The following is a 13,473-nucleotide window of genomic DNA, read 5'->3' as shown; positions in this document are numbered from 1 at the left end:
AAAAAAGAATGTTTTAGAGCACACTATGTAGAGAGATAATTATTTTTCAAGTGGGAAGTCTTCCAGTTCTGCCTAAAGCAGGATTTGAGATTCATGAAAGTGTGTCAGCTTGTTCCTCCCCCCCAACTTTAGATCGTAATTCTCCGTGATGTGACAACTGGTTGCTGTAGAAATTATTAGGATTCAAGAGCATGATTTCACAGCCTGAGTTGGATGAGCTTTTCACAATCCCTTTTTTGATCAGATTAACACTGGCCCCTGAGCTGACCCACAAGCAAGGAAATTCGATTGAGCTTCTCCAACACAACTCCCCTAGATTAGGGATTGCTGATGACCTCACTTCAGAGAGGTCATCAGCTAGCACCACTGCTAGGTCCATTTCTTGTACTTCAGTATAGCATGAACTTTTCTGTCATCTTTAACATATGTAACATCAATTGCCCAGGAATGTTCAGATGTCGGTGTAACAAAGGGCTTAAACTTCGTGCTAAACAGAGCAGTCACCTTTGTCGGAATAGCTCTTCTCCTTAGCCCCACAAACCTGTAGCTAAAATACAAGAATGAGATTAAATGAGCATCATAGGTGACACTCAGCTGTAGCTCTTGGTCCATGTCTGACTATGCCCTTCACTGAGGCAAGTAATCTGTCTTGAACTTAATGCCTTTTGCAACCATCAATTAATGAATATTCACATAATGTCCTGGTAGAACAGGAATTATTACCATCTTTTTAGAAACAGGCAAACTGAGGCACAATTATTGACCTGGTTTTAGATAAGATGAGAGAAATTAGGACACAAAACCGAGGTGGGAGTCTGCCTGTGGGGCCTAGACGCTAAATAAAATGCAGAGCATCACATGGAAACCCAGACCTGGCTGGTCACAGCACATTCCTGGGATTGCCTCCAGCACTGACCCCTGGCAGGTGCCCTTCAGGTTCGGTCACAGGGCATGAGGGATGCACAACTGTAGAGAGCTGTCTATGTGAGTCACTGTGCAGGAAGGCTGGGCTGGTCCCAAGCGATTTCAGCAGGAGCAGGAGCTTTTCCAGCTCATTGGACCACCCTACGAGCGGAAGGCAAACGTGCTGTCAAAACTGCCACAGTTATGCCAGGCTATTACTTGTGTTCTGCATCATGGAGGGGCTGATGGACTCTTACCTGACTTGTAAGCCCAGAAAACAGGGGCAAATCACTTCTGTCCTTCTGTTTTTATACATCTGACTCACAGGCATTTGCCTCCTACATTAGTTTTGCTTTTCCTCAGAGTTGAGTCATTGTCTTATATTTGATTTAACAACAATGGCAGCAAAAAGAAATAATAATCATCATCTTTGCTACTGCAGAAGACTAGATCAAAAGCAATTCTTTAAAGGAGTCTTTCAAAATAGCTAGATCAAACATTTGAGAAACTGGTGAGAAATATAACCAAACAAAAACAGCTCCTAAAAGCGAAACATTATGTTTTCATGCTATTGTGCTTTTAAAATTGAAGGCAACAGTCTGAAAACAGACATCAAAATAAATCTCACTCTATGGGAATTATCTGGAGATCATTGTATTTATTGCATTTGTTTTGATTTTCTAGTCTCTACCTCAGACTGTAGCCACAGAGACGGCTTAAAAGATTCAATATCTTGTTCAAAAAATTAAGCTTCACTTGATTATTGAACTGACCTGCACTAACCTGGAGCCTCTTATGTATTATTCCCGAGTATCAGCAGCAGTCTAGAGATCCTGAGAGCAGGACAGCAGGCAAGAGCTGTGTCACCAGTGGCTTAAGGATTTCAGATGTGATAACTGAGGCTGTGCTGCCCCTCGGAGGCACAGCACAAAATTGCAGTGCATAGGGAAAGAAAAGATTAAATAAGGTGGTTTAAAATTAACTTGGTTTTTTTTTTTTTCTTCCTCTTCTCTATCCTTCTGTTTCCAACGCCCTGTGTGTTTCCTGGATGTCTGTATGTGTGGAGGCTCTTGATAGGGTCCTAAAAGCCCTGTGATTTAACACATCTTGCCCAGATTGTATCATCAGTGATGATACTCCGGAGAAATAATTTTCTGAACAAATGTAGGTATTTTAGCATTCTCCTTTGCTTCTTCGCTCTTTAATATTTGGCATCTTGAAAAACAATGGAGGTGTCATCAACTATTGATGATAAAAATAAACTGATGAGGTGGGAGGGTCAGGAGGAGACTCAGGGAAGACTCAGGGTGATGATGTTATTATTTTTCAGCACTACAAAGCAGGGAGCAGTTTAGGAATTTCCCTCTGGATTTCCCTGTTTTAGCCAGCTCCATCAGTGAAGTTGTTGCTCTGGCTCATGGGTGCCATTAATAAACACCAGACCTGAAACAGTGGTGGGAGAAGTTGACATCCTTCTGCCTGTTCAGTTTAAGTGACATACAAGAAGCTCACTTCTGCCTGCTCACTAACTCGAGGTTCTTTCAAAAAGCCCTTTCTTGGGAATGCTGGACTCCATTAAAAAGTTACGTTGTTTGACTAAGAACACCACAAGTCTGTAGGTGGGGCATCCCTTGCTAAGAGCCTACCTACAAATTTTAGGCATCGGATTGTGTCCTTGCTAGTGAGAAGAATTTGAGATGGATGCTAACCCGGCAAACTGAGCCAGGAAACCCTGATATATGCCAGAAATGTTTCAGTGCATTTATGAGATCTAGTATGGTTTAAGAAAAAAAATTAGCTTGGAAGGGAGAAAAGGTAATTTCAGTTGGATTGTTCTGGCTCTGTCAGTAGAGAGCATGTGGTGCCAGACGAAAGGTGGGAGTAGTAAGACAGAAACGCAGATGCAACAATTTTCTTCTAGTGTGAACTGCCATTCAGAAGTGTTGTAGTACATTATCTACTCATTAACAAGGCCCAAGATTATCTTTAATGAGTGCAACACTGCTGAATGGTGCTTCAGCCTGAAGGGAAGTTGCAGGAAGAGTGGAGAAGCCAAGAGCTATGTTTTCCTCCATGCCACTGAGTCTTCTAAAGGGCCACTACAGAACCCAGTCCCGGCACAGCTCCTTTCTCTGAGAAGGAGGAAAGTAGCAACGTGATGGATGTAGCCATGTTGCTTAAAGCCCAAGCACTGTCCCTGACTAAAGATGTTAGGATTAAAATAGTCAGCCTTTCAGGTGCCCTCTCAGAACTGATGTTCTCCTGCATGGATTGTTTGCTTGAGCTGTGTAGCAATTCTACACAAGTCCACCAAGTGCTTGGTAGCAAAGAGCAGATCATGAAACATCTGACTTTGGGTTAAGGAAAACATCATCCCTGGGACATCCAGAGACTGTCCCTGAGCAGCTGTGTCCCATGTTTGACCTGTTCTTCTCCTCAAGGAGATATGAATTTGAAAGCACAGGTAGGAGATAGTTTAGAGGAGAAACTAGCCCTTTGTCTTCAATGAAAAAGCTAAAATGTGCCTGAAGATCAAGTGTCACTTCTCCTGTCTCACTTTACCTTTTTAAAACTTTTAGTTTAGATTAGTGGAAGCAGTATGCACTTTACTGTCCACTTGAAAAAAAGAAACGAAAGCATAAACTGGTTGTTTTCCTGAGTAAATGTCTATCTTTGAATTCAAGTGGAAAATAATGAATTGTGTAGTGCATTCACAGGTATGAAGGAAGCGGATTTGGGTCCTTTGAACATGTAAGTCCTTCCTGGACAAGCATGACACTGTTACCTTTATTTATATCACACTGAAAACCAAGAGACGGGTAGTTGGTTAGCATGTATCACTAGATATATTATTTATACCAGCTATGGATTTGGATTTAAAACTGCACTAAGCCAGCTCTCTGAGGCCTCTCACATGGCAAAGAGATAACTTACAGGCAATTAGTCAACCAGGTGGTTGTTTTTGTAGCAATATATCATGGTCCCTTTTTCAGTTCACAAATGTGGATCTGCAAAACAGAAACCAAACATCCTGTTAGTACTCATTAAAGAAATGCTTTTCACACTGTAAAATAAGAAATATTTGTGTAATCATGATGTAATCACACTTTGGGTGTTTTCACATGCTGGTGTAATCCTGCTAAACCCCATGAAGATGAAACTTCACAGCTAACACGCCAACCATATCATTGGGATTTACAGCCACAGGCTAGTGAACATTGGGATTGGAGGAAATGGCAGGGAAATATCACTCTGAAGAAGCCCAAAGAGTAAATTGTAGCCTCTGTCTTTCCATCTCACCTATGGCCCTCTTGGGGGACTGCCACAGCCAAGCTTTATCAATGGGAAGGGACGTTCAGCCAGCCCAGAGCTACTGTTTTCCAAGGGGAAAGGGACCTTGAAAAGATGAAAGACATCCAAGGAAGCTTTAAAAAGAGCGGACAACATATATTAAAATTGGCATCTGAGTGTAACCCACTCCAGGAGTAACATGACTTAGAAAATAACAGATTTTAACAATAAACAATAGAAGTGCAAGAAGTACAACTCAGCAGTTCTGGTCCTACTCAACAAGGATGATGGTGTTTTCTTTACAATTTGCTCATGCTTGCCATTTGAACATTCTGAAGGCATTTCAAAAAATATGTTTCATGGGCTGGTGATGAGAAAGTACTTGCTAACTTGATATGTCCTATGGCCTGGCTGTGCCTTGTGCTAGTCAAACACCCCACAACACCAGACTCTGCAGGGAATACTGAGAGATCAGTCAACCATGAGCTCAACACAGTAGTGCTGCTAACGTCATGGATGTCATGGTAAAAATATGCTGGTGGAAAAAAAAGCCACTATAATGAGTCTTTTTTTGTGTGGGAATTGTCCTCAATGCTAAATTGGAAGTGTTCAAGAGTAGAGCAGGCTATGAAGGCCTTGGAAGTGAAGATTAGTCCATGTTAGATATTGTGAGCTGTTCGTTAGATAAAAATGGAGCCATCTCCATCCTGCCAATACATGCAACACATAAAAAGGGGAAAGGGGGGGGGGCATTTTTTTCCAAAGCCATCCTTAATCAGCAAAAACCAGCAGACAAAATTATCTTTGGTAGATGGGGATTTGTCGGGTATGAGTTACATTTATTATCTGGTAGGTTATGAGCTTTATTATAATTTCCGGTATTTGCCTGCTACATCCTAAGGAACAATACTAGCTGGATTCAGTGCGTGCCATTTCTATCTCTGTGCATGTCATTTATATGGTAATGGAGGAGTTTCCCCTCATCCCCAGTGATTTCTGCAAAATTCTACATGCTGGTTTTCAGTATATTTAGCTTACTACAGTGTAAATTAAAATGCACATTCATGATCTTTGAACAAAGCGGGCAAGGATAATTAGTAATTTGATACTGTTCTGTACAATGCAATTCAAAGTAATACTTATAATTTGCAGTTAATTAATCAGGGTTTTTTTCCTTTAAAATTCTTAATTGCCTTTCTATGATATTCATTTTTAATAAGTTTTTTTTCCTACCAGTTTTGTATCCAATTACGCAGACAATTTCTTTTTGCTTGTACTGCATGGCCATGTTTACATGTGCATTTTTGTATGAATTTGGTATTTTTTCTCAGAAATGTTTACGTTCTGGCTTATGGATGGGATTTTTGTCAACTGAAATTAAAAAGTCAAAAATTATAGAGTCAATGTACAACTGTGAGAAACAAGATACAACAGTGAATGGAAAACTCAAATCAATACAACAGTATTTTTTTTTTTTAAAATCTAAATCTCTGGAATTCGATTTCCAGTATGAATATTTAACCTCATCTGGTATTTAAATCACCATCCAATCAAAACTCTTATTAGAAGACTCCGATTGTTGTAGCTTTAAAGTAAAACCAGCAGTCCTTAGAGAAACAAACTTCAGACTCTCCAAGGAAATGAAAATGGTCATAACACTAAAAAATAAAAATGTTCGTAAATATAGACATACGTGGGGGTAAGTGCCTGTGATGAGAAATGTGTCATGGACCAGACCTTTGCTGAGCGAGGCACTGAGTACTCTTTGCCTGATGAATGCCAGCATCTCCCCTCTTGTAAGAAGAGCCAGGTGATACCACCGTGCCTACCCTGCCCTGAAGGCCTTCATACATTTCATGCTTCGCAAACATGAAGGCAAACACTCACATTAACTTTCTTTCTACCTTCTTTCCACTTCACTAGAGGAGAAGGTGTTTCCCTGACTTGTCTCTCCTTGTCTTGTTATGTGCTTATTCCTTTAATGTAAAGGGGTTTTAAGTGGTTGTTGCAAAAATACTGTTCATTGCAAATTGATTTATATTTTGCCAGTATTTCTCTATCAAGCATTCTGCTTACACAAAACACTGCGTTTTATTTGCTGTATCACTTACTTATGGGAGTTTCTGGGCCATGGATGCTGATCAGAGTTACAGAGACGTGGTGCCCTTGCCCTAGGTGCAGGTTACCATTCTGCTTTCCCTCTTGTCATAGTGCAGCTGGAGACGTCACCTGTACTCAAAGTGTTTGTATTTTCTGGGCATTAGTAGGGTTTAGCAGGTCTGCAGGTCTGCAGTGCTCTGGAGAGAGGTAGGGTGATTCCAGGTGGTCTGAGGAAGGTGACTATTCAAGCTTTTGTCAGCAGATTTAGAATTTGTAGTCCTCAGCTCAAAAATATTGGTAAAAAAATTATTTCCTAATAGTAGAGAAAAAAAGATATTTCAGTGGGTCGCGTTACCCTGTGGGTGTGTTTTTCTTTTCTGTCTGTTTACCTGGGTAAACCATGGAGGTCCTTCAAGACTTGCACCCAGGAAGAGCAGAATTTCTGTTCAACATGCTAGTGCCACCACTCTGATAAACATAGTCAAACCACACTTATCCAATAGTGGCCTAACCTTATTATATGACATTATCTTTATTAATAATAAATATTTGTTATTTAATAATAATGATTTTCTGAGATATTGCTGTAAGCTATTTTAGATTCTGGGTTTATCCTGCTCTCTTTTTTATTATTCCTGGGTAACTCTATTTATGTCAGTATTTCCTCTGATTACTCAGTATTTAAAATCAGACTCATCCTCTGAGTCATTATTGAGATAAATCTCTCAGTTAGCCAGACCCTGGATCACTATTCAGGTTGAAACCTCTGGGAATATTGCCATAGTAGGGCAATATAAAATATGAGTGGGTTTTTAATGGCTGTTCAATGACTGTAACAGTTTAAAATGGGTAAGAAATTTGGAGCTAAGCTGAATTCCATCAATGTGCTGCAGTTCTCATTCTATAATGCAGGGCTATATTTTGTAATACTCACTTATGTTTATTAGCACTTATGCTACGTGACTAGCAGATGCTACTCAGAGTGAATAAATCATGCAGGTAATTGATGTGAAAGACAGCTTGCACAGTTACTGATGGAAGTCCATGGGGTTGAAGAATCAAATTCTTTAATAGCAATGTCAGGCTGTTCAGTCTTCTTATCTCTCATATTTCTTTATGAAACATTAAAAGAAATTGCTTTTGGGCACTTGTGTTCTTGAACTATTGCAATCGTCTAATGAATTTTTGATAGTCAAATTCAGAGGGTTTTGTGATCACTAACTTTTTTGATATGCCTGTAGCTATTGAAATGGATCCCCTGTGTCAAGGCTGGCTGTCCATCTTCCTCCTGTCATAAAACTTGCAGATTAGCTGTGAAGAACTTGTAACTTTTAATTTAAAGGAAAGGTGAAGTGGAAGCTACTTGAGCAGCTTTGAATAGAGTAATATTCTGCATATAATGAAAGCCTTGATGTGTCTCACTGCATTGCACAGATAAGCAAATTGTATTTCCAGTCATAGCAACTTGTTAAGTGGCAGGAGAGGAAAAAGAGAGAGAAAAAAAAAAAAAAAAAAAAAGAGAATTTGACTGTAAGGAACCCAACTGCATCCAGTCAATTGGGCAGCATGAATTCTGTCTTGCCTAGATCTTTAGCTCTTGAAAAGGTATGATGTGACCTTGCAATGAGCAGTGCCCCACAGCAATGAGCTGCAGCACAAATTACTCGGAAGAATTTTACCAGGAAAAGTTTCTACAGATCTAGTGCCTCTAAGCTAATAGGCTTTCATGGAGAGCTGACCGCAGGCTGTGGGTTTCAGTTTGTGCCAGGTGCTGGAAAAATACATTCTTATTAGGCATTAGGGATGTACAGCAGTGTGTTGCTGTGGACAAGGTTTTCTAGGTGTGTTTGCTTTTTGAAGTGAGAGTTAGAAACAGAAGTATTTGACAATATGATCTCTTAAGTAATATTTCTACTTTCATAATTCAGTCTCTGTTTTCATTATTACACCTGGACATCTTGACAGACTTGCCTGTGTTGATGAAATCTCTGCATGTTTGTCTAGCTAGGATGGTTCAAGAAGTTTTCACTGTGTCTGCGATTGCCTCACAGCATGAAAGGAGGAAACCTGCTAATTGTTAGGAGCTGTTGTGAGAATTAATGATTGGTGACTTTGAGAGCAAACAGCTAAGCCTTGCTAAGCATGCTGCAAAGGGGAGAAAAAGCCAGAAGCACAGAGAACAGAAACTTCTGAAAAGAGCAGAAGGAGGGTATGGAGGCAACTCAGTGTTATTCTGCCCTGTTTGTCCAAAGAGGTGTCTGTCTTCCTTTATGGTTTGCAGTGTGTGCTGCAAAACAGGCTTCAAAATACTGATGTGCCCTCAGGATAGTACGGCAGTGTGTGTGGCATATGGTATCCTTGTCTGTCTGCCTGCCTGCCGTGGTTGCTCTGGAGGAGGTACCGGACCTCTGGGAGAGGTGCTCTTTACTGCTTGTGGAGACACGGGGTCCGTGAGCCATCCAAGAGACAGACTTCCTCCATGGCTTTTTGCAGCAAGTGGCATTCGTGCAGTTGAGTGCACTCAGCAGGCCAAGACATGCAGATGGCCTGGAGGAGCCCCTGGCCTCTCCAGCCATCTCTGAATAGCTGAAGGATTTCTTATTTGTGAGAAACCGACGCTTCTTCTTTGGTGACATCCCAAACTTCTGTGCATCTATTTTGTTTGATGGCTTTTGTCAACAAATCCATTTGTATGAATGAGGAAGATTGTAAACATTTGTGACTTCTTAGTTATTACAGACTGAGCCTGATGTCCTGTGTGTGTTCTGGCAGGAGCTGCAGAGCTGAACTTGGGGACAGGATCAGGCCAGTAGTCAATACTGCTAGCATTTTGAATCCCCCAAGCACTCAGACAGCAAAGAAGTTCTAATAGCCACTTGTCAATAACCTTGTAAAAACATGTCAATGCCCTGACTCATATGACAACTACAGGATCTTTTACTGTTGAAAATGCAGCAAATTAAAAGAATTGATGGACCACGAAAAAAACCCAAACTCACGAGTATTAAACCAGCAATTTTGATGTGGGTGACATGAGTAGCCTCACAAAGTCTCTTCTGTCTGTCAGCAACTTGATGCCATCCTAGTACCATCTCAGTCCTGCTCCTTGGGAGAAGTATCCTAAAGATTGTCCTCAGAGAAACAGTGGTGCGCACCCTGGCTTTGCTAGACTACGGTTAAGGAGCCCAGGCTGTAGTAGTCAGGATCTGGCCAGACCTGCTGGCAGAGCTGCCTCTGATGTGCACATCCTGATTCTGCTGGACAATGCTGTTTGCTCTTCATCCCTGTATCATTTCCTCAGGGGTCCTTGTCAGGTATCATCCAAAGCTGACATGTCTTCTGCTGGAGTCTGACGGCTTGTGGTGTTATTACACAGAGCCACACTTATCTTTCAGAAGCAAAGGTGGACTGACAGATTTTTTTTTCTTCAGTTTTGGTGGAGTTTGACTGCTTGGGCTTGTCTCAGGCCACATAGCAGCTTTTGAGAGATGTGGAGGTAAGATGTGACCTTGTTGACCGTGCAGAACACATGAAGAGTCCCATGGGGGTGTTCTCAGTGCGTAGCATGCACCACCCTGCTGAAGCGAGCTTCTTTCCAGGCTCTCAGCATTCAGGCATGGGGAAGCAGAAGGCAGTGGCCAAATCCTCACCCGCTGTCTCAACGCAATGTTCTGAAGAAGCAAGGGATTGTAAGACTGTGTGAGTAGAAAATAACATGTGTTCAAGCAATTAAAAAGCATGACTAACAGGAAATTAGTGATACTTGCAGCCCACACCTTCCCTGTGCTTGAGGAGGTGCAAATCTCCTTGGCTGGGTTCCTTCCGCTGAGATGAGGGGCTGCCACCTTCTCATGACTGCCAAACACATGGGAGCACCCCACCTGTGTCTGTTTGGCTCCATGGCTGTGTAATGCTGCTGCCATCGGATGGTGAGCCTTTTGGATGAAAGATTTCATGTTTAAAACGCATCCTCTAAAGCCTGTCCTCAAAAATGTTGTAAAAGCACGTAATATTTTACTTTTCATGAGCTTGTTGCCTGTCAGTGGCAGAGGAGGCTGTGTGTTTCGAGAAGGTATAATGGGTCACTAGGTTGGGTGTTGCAGCTCAGGTTTTCTTAGGGATTTCTTGGATGATGGCGTGAACATCTTGAACACAGTAGTTGTGTGCATACAGGGACTGTGGGATTGGGCTGAGCCTGCAGTTTAGGCTTAGCCAAAAAATGGGTTTTGATCTTTTTTCTATAAAAGGTTGTTGAATTGTTTAGTGTTCCTGCAAAATGACTTCTTTTTTTTTCCACCTGACTCAGTCAGACATCTGTAAAAGAGGATTAATTGCACTGAAATCAATAGTCCTGCAGGGCTATTGCTGATATCAGCATAAAACGTCAACACAGGAAAATGTAGACTGGATAGACCAATATGAAATAATTTTATGCCATTTGTATACACATAACTGCTTTTGCACCCATTTTATGTCTATCACAATTGTGTAATGGAAGTTAGTGTAGACCTGCACTACAGCAACTGAGAGAAAAATTTGCTTGTGCATGTATGAAAGATGACAGGGTGGTCTTCTAAAGCCATCCCCGAAATACATGTCAGTGAAGGCTGATATCAACACTGTGTTTTCCCTAACTGGGTAAAAATACTTGCTTTCAAACTGTACAATTGTAATCTATTTGGACGTGTGGTTGCTGGTTTGAGATGGTCTAGTAATTGATTTTAAAACAGATGGCAGCTGTCAAATAGGCATTTGTATTTATTTGATGTTTCTATGAGAACCCTTGGGGTTTCGCTATCTCAGAAGTCTTTGTTTTCTCCTTTCCTAGACCCCCTTTCTGTTCTCTGATCTCTTTTCCCCTTATGTTTTTTGATGCTTCCTACTGACAAATTCTTTTGAGCTTTCTTTCCTAATCTAAGCCATGGCCTTTATTTTAGGCTTTAATTTCATTTTTTTAATTCCTTTCTATTAACAGTTTTAGTAAAACAGTAAAATACCTTCAGCACACCAAATACTTAACGATCAGAGCATAATACATTACCCAAACATATCCATTGATTACACTTCCTGGAATTGTTGCATTTTACCACATCAGCAATAAATAACATAAGGGGGAAGTTTCATCTGTCAGACAAAATATTGCATAACTCTCTGAGTAAAAATTAGAATATTCTGAAATTAATGGATCTATTGACAGAAAACTAGATAAGTTTGTGCATATCTGTGCATGTATCTCTGTCTACTCAGAGGAGAATCATGCCATTTCTTTTATGTCTTTATCTTCTCTGGGCACCACATTAATAATGTTCTTTTGATTTCCTACTGTAGAATAAAATGCAGTTTCTGGAAGAGGGTAATTTTAATTGTATAAGAGAAATTAATTTATTTAATAGATAATATTTTCTAAGTGCATCTACCCATTACACCCTTAGTTTGACCTCGTCAGATGCAGAAAGCCTCAACTTTTCTAGATGCAGATAAAAAAGCCTTTCTGCTTATTCTCCAAAGACACCTCCTCAGCTGCTATTAATGGAAGTTACTTTTTGGAAATTAATGACGCTGCAGTTAATAACTGCAGCTCCTCCGTATAACATGCGGGGCTTCTCCAGAAGTGAACACATCATTCAGATCTCCAGAAGATCTCTTGTTTGTCTGCAGTATGGATCTATGAGTGAGTCATTTTTCCTAGGAAAATAAAAGGTTAGTTTCTTTGCATTCGTTGTTATATTTTTCCTGGACCTCTTATTGGAAGATGCTAATAGTTAAAGATCGAAAAGCTCTTAGGACCAGTCCTGCACTGACTCGCTCAGTCCCGTAGAAGGGCTTTAGGTGCCACTGCCGGTGGGGCTGCGTGGGTGTGATCACCGCTGTGCTTCCAGCAAGAGGTGGCAATGTGGACACATGAACACAGGCACGTCTTGAGGATGGTAGTGGAGTGATGAGATCCTGCCTTGTACAGAGCAGAAGCATATGGGTCACCAGAGGAAACTGGCTGACCTGGGTGGTGTCTCCAATTGTTTTCATTGTAGATGGGAATTGATGTATTGATGCTTGGTGAGTAAATTATACAGCTAATACTGCCATATGCCTGTGTTGACTGTGATGACAGAGAAACAAATATGTTTTTTCACTTCAAAATTATTTCTTTTTTTTCCTTTTTCTCAGCTTTTTCTCCTGACATCATATTAATGCTTTTTTTTTTGAAGTGATAGCAAGGGGTTGCAACCATACCTGTCAGAGGATTGGTCTGTCCAAGCATCTCTGCTTCTGTTTGCTCACACTTGCAAATTACAAGTTATTTGTAGCGGCTACAAAAATTGGAAACAATCTCTAAGCTACCAGTGGATTTCCCAGCCAGTTATTAGTGCAGGCTTCATCCTTTCTGTAGCAGCAAGCCAGAGTTTTGCCATTTTGAGCAGAATGGCATGATTCGTAAATATGACTCAGAATGGGCAGAGGCTGCAGAACTATTTAGATTTTTGGAAATGCATGATGAAACCCCGATGGCCATGGTGTTTACATGTACTCATTAACAAAGAGGAGCTCTGCCGGTCTAAAACTCTGCACAAACCTGGGAAGTGGATTTGTCATGGAAATGTCTGTAGAAGCACCACAATGGCAGAATACAGTTCACAACCTTAAAAAATATCTGTGTGGATTTCCAAAAGTGGTCTATATGACAGATTTTATTCAGAATCTGCTGGTTGCCACTGAGATTGCAGAAAAGAAAGCCCTGGTTTGTTTTCCTGCATCAACTCTATGAAAGACAGCAGAGGTCTGGACACAGTGGGACTTCAGTAGGACCTTTGGGTGCTTAGACTGAGATGGACATGAAAATTAAGTGTGTTTGATTTCTATGTCCAAACCTCTGCTAAAGATACTATACAAGTATCAAAAGGAATAGCAAAATCCACATGTGAAGACTCTTACAAGATTGGGTAGATATTATCTGTGGAGGAAGGGGCCAGAACATTTTTATAAATCCCTTCCAGCCTTATTTCCAATGATCCCTTGTGGAGTTTGTTACCTAAAGTAAGATAGAAGTCTCCCATTCCAGTGTTCTCGCAAATACTGCTGACATTAACTCAAAGTTTGAAAAAAGATGTGTCCTTTCCTTTCATACACATGTTGGGCTAGTTTTGGATAACACACCTAGCAGAAATGTCCATCCAGTCCCTG

At 40.8% G+C, this 13,473-nt stretch overlaps 1 protein-coding gene across 5 annotated transcripts in view; it reads left to right on the top strand.

Moving 5' to 3' along the window:
- Positions 1-13,473, top strand: part of DPP6 (dipeptidyl peptidase like 6) — a 559,332-nt gene that overhangs the window by 483,012 nt on the left and 62,847 nt on the right. The gene's annotated exons all lie outside the window — the stretch shown is intronic.

Source organism: Cuculus canorus, chromosome 2, assembly GCF_017976375.1.
Source record: "Cuculus canorus isolate bCucCan1 chromosome 2, bCucCan1.pri, whole genome shotgun sequence".
Taxonomy (NCBI): Eukaryota; Metazoa; Chordata; class Aves; order Cuculiformes; family Cuculidae; genus Cuculus; species Cuculus canorus.
Note: the sequence above shows the minus strand (reverse complement) of the source record. Positions and strands in the feature narration are given on the sequence as shown.